Raw genomic sequence first — 13,307 nt, 5'->3', positions numbered from 1 at the left:
TGTAGACCAGGCTGGCTTCAAACTTGTTGGAATACTTTTGCAAAAGCTCCCACACATCTGGCATTTGTTGCCAGTCTTACCTTTTCCAAGAATTTTTTTTAATTATTTTACTAGCCGGGCATGGTGGCAAATGCCTTTAATCCCAGCATTTGAGAGGCAAAGGTAGAAGGATTGCCATGAGTTCGAAGCAACCCTGAGACTCTATAGTGAATTCCAGGTCAGCCTGGACTAGAGTGAGACCCTAGCTCGAAAAACAAAACAACAACAAAAAAATTAATTTACTTCAGGTCACTTCATTTTATCTTATATTTGTTTTTATGGTGATGCTGAGATAAACCCCAAAGTTTCTCACAAGCTCAATCACTTAGCAATTTAAGCTCCACCAAGTCACTCTAGAAACAAGAAGTTGCAAGTCATTTTATTGGGTACAGCAGCTGAGTAAGTTTTTAGACAAACATGAATTTCTCAGTGTTCAAACTTTGAATTCAAATATTATTATTCATAGCTCCTAATTATGGGTCAGAAATCATCATTCAAATTTAGCTCACAAAATGCTTTCCATAAATTTTCAGAGAAGTCATCCATATCCTTGAAGCATCATGCAAGGCTACTCTCAGCTACGGGATCAATGTGGTTTTAGCAAAGTCTAGATGGCTCACAGAGCTGGAAATACTTGGCCAAAAGTTATATTTAAATGAAAGGCAACAGTGATTTCTATTTTAACATGTAAGCAGACTGGTTGATTGACTTCAGCCAGCTGGGAATAATTACTAGCACTCATGCTCTAAAAGACGTCATTAACTAAAATCAGATAAATGTTATATTAAAGACTTTTTATTTGCCTGTGTTTGCTGCTGGAGGGCAAGCAAGTGCTCAGTCCCTCTTCCTGAAATATGCACTGTGTATTACTAATTACTACAGGTGTATGGCCCAAATTTACACTTGCTGCTCTGGACTTCTGGACTGAAACAAACTTTTTGAAAAATTTCCTGTATCAGTCACCAAGCCAAAGTTCTAGAAGATAGTTCATGGCAGTATCTGAAAGTAGTAACAAAAGCCTGGTTCCAAATTTTAGCAAGAAACCCTTCAGAAGACTATAGGCATGCACATTTCTTGTTGGCTCAGTGGTCCTGATGGGAAAGTTTTCCTTCAGTCTTTGCTAGTGGTTAGAGAAACCTTTGATGCTTTCAGCATCAGAAGCCTGGAAAAGAGTGAACAGGGTGAGTCCAGAATTCAAGTAACTGATATTAAAACCAAAAGCACACAAGGCAGGGAAATTCCCTTGGAAATTTACTAACTAGCTTGGTGGAGTGGCCTCCCTGGTGCTCCTGACATGTGGTCCAACACTGAGGTCCTTCTGCGGGACTCTGAGTGCTTTCTTTCCTGTACTTTCTTTGGCTGCATTTTCAGCTAAACAACAAAACAGCACATTCAAAATCATCCTGCCTTCCTCAAACATCACTTCCACCATATGTGGCCATTTACCAGGTTGGAAAAAAAAAACTAAGAAAAAGGAAAAAAAATGACTTTTGTTAATGTTGAGAAATTGCTCAGTAACTCACTTCACAGCACGGTGACTCACATGAGTCTAACCAAAGCCATCCTTGCAGTGATAAAATGGACCTGTACATAGAAATATCACTCCTGGCTTGCAATCTTAGGATAGTTCTCTGCCAAGGCAATACAGTCTGCAGTACAGTTGATGTTTTCAGTAACAGCAGCCAGTCTAGTCCCCAGCAAAGAATGAAGGACGGCCACATCCCAAGGATGAGATTCTGGCACTGTGTGCTCACTTAGCAAGAGATCCATGAGGAAATTTCTGCAGGCACTCAACAGTACATGCCATGATTTTTTTTTTCTTTCTTTTTTTTTTACTCATTTCAATCACACTTCATTTACCAACTGCTTTAATTCCAAAGATCTTCTTGAAGGACAAAGTTCCTTTTGTAATAAAACTAGATACAATACACCACCAACAAGTGGCCCCTACATGGCTAGAGTCTTCATGTATATTTTTGCTTTGTGATTAATAGTAATTCTTGATATAGAATATGTTTACCAGAGAAGCAATCATTAAATCAATTTGGTCAACTCAAGTCAGCATTAGCCCTAACTATGGGAGAATAAAACCTTCAGGAAACCTGCGTTTGGTTAATCACTTAATGGCTTAATATTTCTCTGACCCATGGTCATTGTTGCCTTATTAATTAACAAAAGAAAGGAGGCTGAGGTTGGGCATTTCCACAAGCAGATCATGAAAGAATAATTCTTATGTCATTCAAAGAATTAGATTGGATTTATTCTTTATTTCTCATGTATCATTTGCTTTGGAGGATACTTTCTATCTTTAGTCAGTCAGCCTCAGATCCTTACTGAATTGATTTTCCTCCTCAGCTTCTCTACACAGGCCAAACAACTCTGGAAGCCCAATGTGCACTCCCACTAATCATTAAAGGAGGTTGTATATGCAGAGTGCTCAGATAAAGACAAATCATGTCAGGACCACATAGTGTGTATCTATTTCATTCAGTGGGGGGGGGGGCTCAATTATAAGCATTTAAAATATACAGCCACATGTTTTATTCATTCCTAGGGGAATGAATAAGGCTGTCATTTAATGTGCAGTATGTGAATGTGTCTGTGTGTGTCCTTCTGCTCTGTGGGAATACTAACAAATGACAGAACTCTGCTTTGCTAGATCTCTGTGACAGTGGAAATATGTATGAACAGTCCATGTTTTATAAGGCATATTGGAAGGTGGATAATCTTACTCAAATGCAATTATTCAATTGCTTCTTGGCCTTTTAGCTAAGATTAAATCTAAAATTAATTATTCAGTTATTATTTTTTTTAAAAAAATAGGCTCGTTATGCCTTCTGATCTTTGAACCATTCATTAGGAAATGAATACATAATACCATCAGAGTTCAGATGAGAATACTGAAATTAATGTTCTCCAGAAAAAGAGAGGGAAGGAGGGAGAGAAAGCACACTCTAAAAAGACAGGAACTTATATACTACAAGGGATGCCAAGAGGTAAGGGAATCACATCAGTTTTGTCACCATTTCATTACCCATGCTTGCTATGTAATAAAGTTATATATGGAATTCTTTATGAATGCTCCCCATTGTACAATTGAAGAAAATATTTAAGGTCTATAATAAATGCAGCATTCTGGATGCCAAGGTTACCTGAAATATGCAAAGAGAAAGAAAAAAAAAAGCCTTTAGGTATTCTATAAAATGTGGTAGAGCCAGGAAGATCAGCTAAATGAAAGCCTGAATCTCAAAATTCAGATTGCAGGAAGGAAAGATTGAATATTCCTACACTGATAGAATAGAAGGCTTAACATCCTAATCTCAGTGGGGGGGTGGGGGGTGGGCTCTGATGAATAGAATAAACAACAGCCACAGCACAAGATCTATTTCTTCTTTATTTTCTGCATGCTTCTCTGAATTGGCAAACAAAGGGGACATGCATCTCGGGCTGGAACAGACCTGGGCTGAAATCAACAGGTGCTTGCAGCTTTTGATTGAACAGGAAGGAGACTGAAATAGATTAGAGCTATGTAATTAACAGTCATCAGAATTAACTGATTTATTAACATTCATTAATAAGATTTAGAACACCTTGATTTTTATACCTTTAATTAATCTAATCCATAAGATCTGTTTGAAAGATGTAAATTCTCTAAACCTAAAAGAAAGCTTGTTAGCCCTATTGAAGTTGATCTATGATACATTAAGTGAACTACCAAGTTTTAGAATGCGTAGTACTATACTAAGCATTGATTAAGTCACACATGTAGATAGAGTATCATATTTTCAAAATGTTCATGTTGTCATTTTGTGATAAAGTCATAAGATTTTTTCATTTTTTATTTTTATTTTTATTTATTTTGAGAGTGACGGAGAGAAAAAGATGGATGGATGGATAGATAGATAGATAGATAGATAGATAGATAGATAGATAGATAGAGAATGGGTACACCAGGTCCTCCAGCCACTGCAATCAAACTCCAGATGCATGCACCCTTTTGTGCATCTGGCTTACATGGATCCTTGGGAATCAAGCCTCAAATCAGGGTCCTTAGGCTTCACAGGCAAGCACTTAACCACTATGCCATCTCTCCAGCCCAGTCATAAGAAATTTTTAAAAAGAGATTTAATGGATTTTTTGTTTTATAATAAAATAAACAACATTTGTCATCTAATAACAACATGCTTAAGAAGAAATAAAATAATCTAAATGCAATTTATTATTTGCTCGCATCTTGTGATTGATTACAGTGGCTAGAGGCCTTAGGGTTCCAATTCTCTCTCTCTCTCTCTTTCTCTCTCCCTCTTACACTCATGCCCACTCACATTAAAAAAAAAAAAAAAAAAAAAAAAAAAAAAAAAAAAGGTTAGTCTTTCAGGCTTGCCTCAAAAAAATCCTGAGATTATATTCAATATTATAGTTCAAGACATAGCACAGTCCACATATGTTTTAATCATTCACATTCTATAAAATAGGACTGATTTAAAATTACAATGCTTGTCTTTGATCCTACATGTTTTTTGTGGTGGTTTGAATAGAATCAATGGCCCCCAATATATTCAGTTGTTTATTTGTTTGTAGTTTGCATTCTGCAGCCACATGGCTGGAGGCAATGTCACTGGGTGGATCTTTAGGTGTGGTGGTGGGTTTCAGATTTCAATCTGAAGATATGCAAAATGTACCTAGCAGGAGTTCCTGAGGTGTGCTGTGGCTTTTGGCTTTTGGCTTGTGCTTTTCTCTCTGTCTGTTTGGGCCTGTGAAGGCAGGCCAGCTTCTTCTGACATTTATGAAACTTCCCCTGGATCTGTAAGCTTCAATAAATATCCCTTCCTCCATAACTGTGCCTGGTCTGGAAGTTTGTCTCAGCGAACCTGAATCTCTCTGCTACAGTTTTTAATATTTATTTATTTATTTGACAGAGTGGGGCGTAATTAGAGAAAATGGGCATGCCAGAGCCTCCAGCCACTGCACTGTAAATTAACTCCAGACAGATCCATGGACCATCTTGTGCATCTGGCTTATGTGGGCACTGAGGAATAAAGCCCAGATCCTTAGGCTGAATCAGCAAGTGTCTTAACCACTAAGCCCCAATCCTATATGCTTTGATTCAGGCCATATTATGACACATGATGTTCCACTACTTGCCTTATTCTGTCATGGTCTGCTGAATTAATTATAGTTCATCCTTCTTGTTCTGACTTAGCCTTTCTTCAAGATGAGATCAAAACACGAAGTATTACAGCTACAGTTCCTGATGCGTTAGTTCAAGAAGCAATCTAATAACACATTTTTCACTCACTTCATCAAGCTATGGATCAAAAGCACTTCACAGCTATATGCAGCAAAGTGAAAATTCTAGCTAAGTAACTCAGTGTATAGTGGACCAGACAGGTATACAGGACAGTGGGTCTACCAAGTCATGGAGAACAGAAATGGCATATCACTTTCTTAAGCCATGAGGGACATATATAGGAAAATGTTTGAAGATCAACATTGGAGAGATGGCTGAGCAGTTAAGGTACTTGCCTGCAAAGTCAAAGGATCCAGAATTCCTTCCCCAGTACCCATGTAAAGCCATATGCACAAGGTGACACATGCTTTTGGAGTTCATTTGCAGTGACTAAAGGCCCTGGTGTGCTCATTCTTTCTCTATTTGCCTCTCTTACTCTCTATCATGTAAATGAATAAATAAAATATAAAAATATTTTAAGATTACTATTACCAGTATATGATCTGAACAACAAGCCATGTTGTCCATACCTTCATTCTTCAGAGGAACCTATCTACACTGTTGGTGGGAATGCAATATGGTCCAGCCATTGTGGAAATCAGTTTGGAAGTTCCTAAGAGAGCTAATAACCTCCTCCATGTAGACCAGCTGACAGAAAGCTGGAAGAAGCCATTCTGCACGCAGTTCACTGGGAGAAAGAGAAATCACCAGTGAAGATCTTCAACAGTAGACACCGCAAGCCTTATATTTTGCCAGCTAGGCCAAATGAACCAATGGGTTCAATAGTGGCACATCTGTCATGATAGAAACCATCTGCCCTCTAATTGGACTGGAGGCCCACTCCATGGGAGGGAATACATCTCTGATAATGAAAGCCTAACACAGGGGTAGTCATTAGCCCTAGGGGTGTAATGTCTGCTGCTGTCCAGCTAAATGTATATACTATGCTTATCAAACTGTCCAGTAAGCACTTCTCTTAATATTCATACCCTTATATTAATACTACTCTCACTTTCGGTAGAGAATCTTCTCTTTTCAGATGGCAGTGACCTTGGGATGACTCAGAAGGCATCATAGTGCTGGAAAGAAGTGACAGGAGTGTTCAGTACTACAATATCTCTATCACTCCTTCCAAGGCTCAGATCTATTGCAGAAGAGGTGGCGGAAAGAATATTAGAGCCAAAGGAAGGGTAGGACTCCTTACAAAGTACTTACCCCAGACACAAAGTGGTCTGGATATCCATGACCTCACAGTGCCTGACACTACCTACACAAGACCATCATAATAGGAGAAAAAGATCATGACATCAAAATGAAAAAGAGACTGATTGATTAAGATGGGGAGGGAATATGATGGAGAATGGAGTTTCAAAGGGGAAAGCGGGGGGAGCAGGTTATTATCATGGGATTTTTTTTTTAATCATGGAAGTTGTTAATAAAAAAAAAAACTGAAAAGAAAAATTTAAAGATTATTATTACTAATATATAATTTGAACAGCAAGCTATGTTGTCCCTACCTTCATTCTTCAGAGATTCCTTAAAAGACTTTCATAAAGGATTAATTGTATTTCTCCCCCCATTTTGAAATTGCCCATTTCCTTTCTTTAATGCTGAAGTATATATGCTAGTGATGATGTTAACATTTTAATTAAAATAAATGTCAGTAGTTGGGCATGGTGGCACACACCTTTAATCCCAGCTTTTGGGGGGGTAGAGGTATGAGGATCATCATGAGTTTGAAGCCACCCTGAGACTATACACTGAATTCCAGGTCAGCCTGGACTACAATGAAACCCTATATCTACAAACAAAAACAAACAAACAAAAGTCAATGATGGGTCTGAAGATATTGCTTAGTGGTTAAGGTGCTTGCCTGCCAAAGCCTAAGTACCCAGGTTCAGTTCCCCAGGACCAATGAAAGCCATATACACAAGGTAATGCATATGTCTAGCTTTCCTTTGTAGTGGCTGAGGGCCCTGGCATGCCCAATCTCTCTCTCTCTCTCTCTCTCTCTCTCTCTCTCTCTCTCTCTCTCTCTCTCTCTCCCCCCCTCTCTCTCTCTTTCTCTCTCTTCTTTTTCCTCTTCTTCTTCTTCTTATTTCTTTCTCTCAAGTAAATGAATAAAACTTTTTTAAAAAGTCAATAATGTAAGCTACTTTTCAATATAGTTGGTATTTATTATTGAAATTAATCATGAGTATTAGGGCATACATTTTTGTGATCATAATGAACAATTAAAAAATTACCTTTATGTTTCCAATAAACACTACAGTCTTCCCATTTTAAAAGACTCTAGGTAGGGCAGTCCATTTTCTACTAAAAGTTGCCCCCACCCCACCTCTCTCTGAGCCTCCAACATAAGCATTGCCTCCTGATTTCCTTGATGCCAGACATCCTTATTAAAAACCTCTTGCTTGTTCTCATTTGAGTAATCTGGGCTTAGTTATATCACTTCAAATTCAAATGCTGAAGTCCTAATCTTTAGTTCTCAGAATTTGACTCCATTTGAAAATAAGGTCGGTGAAGGCATAAATATTAAAGTAAAAATAAAGGTCATTAAGATGTTTCTAATACAATATGAATTATGTTTTCATGAGAACAGATTAAGATACTGAATTTCACAATGGGAAATGTACATGGAGACCCAGAGAGCAAGGGACCATATACCAGCTAATGAAAGAGGTTCTCAGAAGTTTGTGCTGTGTTGTAACCATGTTTACCTAGACTTGTAACCTCATGAATTTTAAGAACAAAAATTTATACTGTTAATAACACATACTCTGTTGTACTTTGTCAAATTAATTCAATCTGGAGAGGTTAATCCTTATAATTTTAAATTTTCTTTCATTGTCCAGAGTTTAGCAACTTGAAGTGTTCTTTCCAAAGCACCCTGCAAGGTTGATTACTTATTCTGATTTGTCATGGTGGACATGATGTAGATGTGCTTTAATTTATTCAGGATCTATGTCATAGATGCCACTATTTGTGAGACCCAGGATTCCCTCAGACATCAAACCTTTTAATATCTTGATATTGAGTTTTTCAGTTTTAAGAGTCATAAGAAACAAGTTTATGTTGATATATAACTCTCCCATTTCATTCTACTTTTATAGCATCAAAGATGGACTAAGACACAAGAGGAGTTATTGAGAATAACCTTTGCTCCAAAGAGAGAACAGATAAGCATTAACTTTTTGTTATTGTTGTTGTTGTTGTTGTTGTTGTTGTTTTGAGGTAGGGTCTCACTTTAGCTCAGGCTGACCTGGAATTCACTATGTAGTTTCAGGGTGGCCTTCATGGCAATCTTACTACCTCTGCCTCCTCTATGCTGGGATTAATGGTGTGCACCATCAAACCTGGCTCAGCATTAACTTATTGCTGAGAGTGATAAAGAGAAGAAGCATTATTCTAAATTTCTTGTCAGAAAGGGTAGTATCTATCCCATTTCTTATACTTCTTGTACTTAGAAAAGTCAAAACAGACAATGTAGAATATATCTTGAATTCACATGAGAGCTATTTAATTTACTAGAAGATCCTCATAGTCCTCAAAGTTTATTTTTCTGTCCTTGATTGGGAAATTGGGGACTCTGTTCTCAAATAATATTATGATTACCATTAATTATTCTGTGTCTTGTAGTGTATAAGGTGCTGTTCTGTTATCTATTGTGTAAAGTCATGTGTGCATACATTTTCTAACGAGTCACATAACCACCATAATGATATAAAAACAATAGAGTAAATAATACTTATTGTTACTGTGTATGAAAATAACTAAATAACCTCTGGGTATTAAAGCTATGAATTTCTAGATTTTCCTGAAATGGTAAATGTATCAGTTACTTTCTCATTGCTGGGACAAAATGCTTGACCAGAAACAGTTTCAGGAAGAAAGGGGTTAATTTTGGCTTATAATTTGAGAGGATATGTATAATACTTCATGACAAGAAAGCATGACAGGAACAGGGAGCCAATGTCACATTGCCAAACCTACAGGGAAGAAGCAGAGAGAAAGATTAATGCTGAAAGCTTTCTCCTTGCTACACAGTCCAGGAACCCATCACAGTCAACATCTCCCAAGGAAAAGGATAACCAATTTAACTTAGACATTGATTCTAGAATGGGACACTTGATTAATATACAAAAGCTTAATTCTATCCTGCATCTGTAGCAACAAGTCCACGAAGTCAGAAAACAAATGCACGGGACTTTATTAATTATTAAAATGATTCCATTACTTTTTATTGTTTATTATTTAAATTTTGCCTGTTGCTCCCAACATAAACCATATGGAAAAGTCCACATGTACATCCACAAACCAGTAATAATGAAAGTTTAGTTTCTGTTTGTTTGCATAAAGCCTTTGCATGATAGCAGCTCCAATCAGAGCACGCTAGAAGTCTTTCCTTCCTACCCCAGGGAAGGACACACCTCTTGCCTGCTGTTCAGTTAATCACTGTCAAACACAAGCGGTGACTTCTGACTCAAAGCTCTGAATGAGCAGATTTCACTTGGTCTCATGGGTGGTTTGGGATGTTTGTACATTCGTATATCCATTTACCTGCTGCTGGACAAGAAGCCTTTCAAATAGCTGAGTCAAAAAACATATCAGGGAAGATAAACCAAAACTATGTTGAAATTCCATCTCATCCCACTTAGAATGGCTATCACTAAGAGTACATACAACACAAATCTCAAGAGAGTGTGAAGGGGAGAAAAAAAAAAAAGAAAAATCCTTCCATGCCACTGAGAAAAGGTTCTATTGTACATATGAACATAAAAGAAGATGTGGTGTTTATGCACAGGGGAATTTTCAGCCTTAAGGAAGAGTGAAACTATATGACTTGCCAGAAAGTGGGTGGAACTGGAGGTCATTGTGTCATGCAAAATAACCCAGACTTATTAGGAAAATATTGAATGCTTTCTCAAATATGTAAGGTATATATTTAACAAGACCTAAATGTACAAAGTGGAATATTTGATAAGAAAAAGGGGAATGACAAGATTGGTAGGGGAGCATGAAAGAGTAGTAGAGGTAAAGTATATCATACCCATGTATGCCAATATCGCATGAAATTCAATATGTAAAATTAATACCCACTCATAAATGTAAAGAAAAATACAAGTCAAGTTGAGGAGAAATTGTCTGGAAATGTGGTTGTATCAGTCAGTTATAGAAAGAATTAAAACAGTAGAAATTATTTATTGACTGATTCGTTCATTCTTTTGTTTTTATAGGATTTGACTGAGGCATTGTGAATGCCAGTAGATCTCAAGAGTATACTGGAGAACCCAGAAGAGGGTGGGTTTCCACAAAACTAAATGTGAAGGGGTATGGATTACACTTAATGATTGTATAGCTCCATCAGGTACAGGCTTGGTGCCTGCAAAGAGCTGATGTTTAAGTTCAAGGGCAAGTCCACTTCTGAACTTTGTTAGGCAGGGTGTACTCACTCTCATTCAGGTAATATTAGCCTTTTTTGTTATACACAGGCTATCACTGATCGGATGTCATAGATGTATGAGAGAGTTTAATTTCACCCCAAATGACAGAAAAACAATAATGTTTGAATGAAGTTCTGGGTCTCTCATGACCTAGTTAAGGTAACATACAAAACATAAATCACAGTAGTATTCAGGTTTCTGCTCCTGTTACAAAATGAGAGCAACACAGAGCTAAATACAAATAGACAATTGCCCAACATGAGGAAAACTGGGATATGATCAGTTTAAATTTGGTTCTGTAATTGCATGCAGTGACAGATTGAAGTGATAGGCTAGCGCTGTGGGTAGGTTAAGTGGGAAGTCAGCAAGAAACAATGGCATTAAATACATAAATTTTTAAAGTACTTGACTGTAGACATAAAGGAAAGCATAGAGATAAGGAAGATTCCCTGTAAAATACTGAGTTAAAGACAACAATGGCACGGGGGCTAAGAGCTAAGCTCTAGTATTTAGAGGCTGGGTGAGAAGATAATACACAAAAAATCACTAATTAGATTACCCAGCATTATTTTCGGTCACTAGTGAATAAAGACTCATGGAAACCAGATTAAGGAAGTGTCTTATCAAGCTAGATGGTACTACTATCAGGTGGACTAAGAGGATGAATCAACTGATGAGTGAGCATTTAAAATTATGCATTCCACACAGGTTGCTCTTCATGGGACTCATGGCCAGTATTTGTAAATGGTTTGAGTAAAATACAGCTTGATATGTCATGTTATGCTTACATCTTCCAACTTTCACGCTACAGTAGATTTGATATCTGGGGAATAACCAAAATCAGAAAAGAATTGGATATTTTCAAATACTTTTCTGATACATTATAAAATAGACCAAAGTCATGAAAACCAAAATTAAATAAGTATACAAAATGACTTAACAAAGAAATGCATAACCTCTTATTAAAGGCACAAAATATATATATAAAAAAAAAAAAACTCCTTGTTTTTTGTAACATATTTCTGGACCAAATATTCAATTTTGTGAGATAGTTAAATGTTCCTAAAATAACCTTCAAATTTCAGTTCAATACGCTCAAAATAAAAATAAGAATTTTAAAGCTGGACATGGTGGTGCACACCTTTAATCCCAGCACTTAAGAGGCAGAGGTAGGACGATTACCATGAGTTTGAGGCTACACTGAGTGAACAGTGAATTCCAGGTTATTCCAGGTCAATAGTGAATTCCAGGTCAGCCTGGACTAGAGTGAAATCCTACCTCAAATAACCAAAAATTAAATTAAATTTTAAAAAAAGAATTTTCTGTGCAGAGAGATGACTTAGTGTTTAAAGGACGCGCCTATTAAGCCTTAGGACCTAGGTTTGATTTCCCCAGTATCCATATAAGCCAGATGCACAAGTGTCACATGTGTCTGGAATTCATTTGTAGTGGATAGAGGCCCTAGTGTGCCCATTTTCTCTCTAACCCCCTCAAATAAATAAAATGTTTTAAAAAATCAAAATTTTACTATCTCTGAGAAACTCAGAACCTTGTTCTTCAACTTATATGGAAAAACTCATGTATGAGAATTGCTAAAAAAACATTTAAAAGTAGATAAATGTTTATATTATCATTTACATAAAAGTATGTTACAGGCACTATAATATCACTTAAATAAGTAGGAAAGCATACATTAGCATAAATCCTATGTGACCATAAATATTTCCAATATAGAGTGTATGTTTGCTCATATATCCTTCTGTCATCTGTCTTGAGATAGAAGCAAACTCTTAAGAGTATTCCTCCTTTAGAGTCTTGAGAAGAAAAGTGGTTTATGGAGAATGTGAACTTTGACAAGCCATATGCCATGAATGTGTTTACTACTGGTTAGGAAATTAAGATTCAGTTTATAAGGAAAATGTACCAGTTTAAACACATACACACACACACACACACACACACACACACACACACACACACGGCCTCTTCCTAGTTACCACAGGCTGTGTTCTTATACTGACTATATAGAAAGAGGAGGCAAAATAACCCTATCCAATGTATGCCTCAGCCTAGGCCACTGTTCCTGGTCTGTATTTTGAAAGAGGAAACATAGAAAAAAGGACACTGTAAGCTTAAGGATATGTTAAGATTAGTCTGAAAAAGGCGATTCCTCTTAGGAAACAATTATACACATGCAAACTCTTGGCACTTACTTGAATATTCATGGATTGAAGCAGTGTAAGACCAGAACTAGGGCCATGGCCAAGTCAGAAGAGAATGGGCTTCAGTGGGAACAGACCCTCTGCAGAAAATGCGAATGCTGAGACTTTCAAGTGTAAATGGAGTCAGGACTGATTAACTGGGTGGACTCCTATTGAATCTGAGTCTGAATTTCTTGCTTTGTTTCTTATTAGCTGTGTAATCCTGGGAAAGAAATTATGCCTTTCTTGGTGCCAATTTCCTCATTATTATGTGGAAATAAAAAGATAGAACTCAATTTAGAGAGTTGTTAAAAAGACTAATGAAACGTACTCCAAACAGTTCCTACCAAAGTAAATGTTTAATAAGAGTTGACAATTATTGCAATCATTTTT

General features: G+C 37.0%; 1 non-coding gene across 1 annotated transcript; it reads left to right on the top strand.

Annotated features, from left to right (window-relative positions):
* The first annotated feature begins 12,693 nt into the window (after positions 1-12,693).
* On the top strand, positions 12,694-12,826 carry LOC123463229. The gene has a single exon (XR_006638820.1). It is a non-coding gene; the product is annotated as a small nucleolar RNA SNORA51 (small nucleolar RNA).
* The last annotated feature ends 481 nt before the right edge of the window (positions 12,827-13,307 follow it).

Source organism: Jaculus jaculus, chromosome 8, assembly GCF_020740685.1.
Source record: "Jaculus jaculus isolate mJacJac1 chromosome 8, mJacJac1.mat.Y.cur, whole genome shotgun sequence".
Classification (NCBI taxonomy): Eukaryota; Metazoa; Chordata; class Mammalia; order Rodentia; family Dipodidae; genus Jaculus; species Jaculus jaculus.
This window is presented reverse-complemented; position numbering and strand designations above follow the sequence as displayed.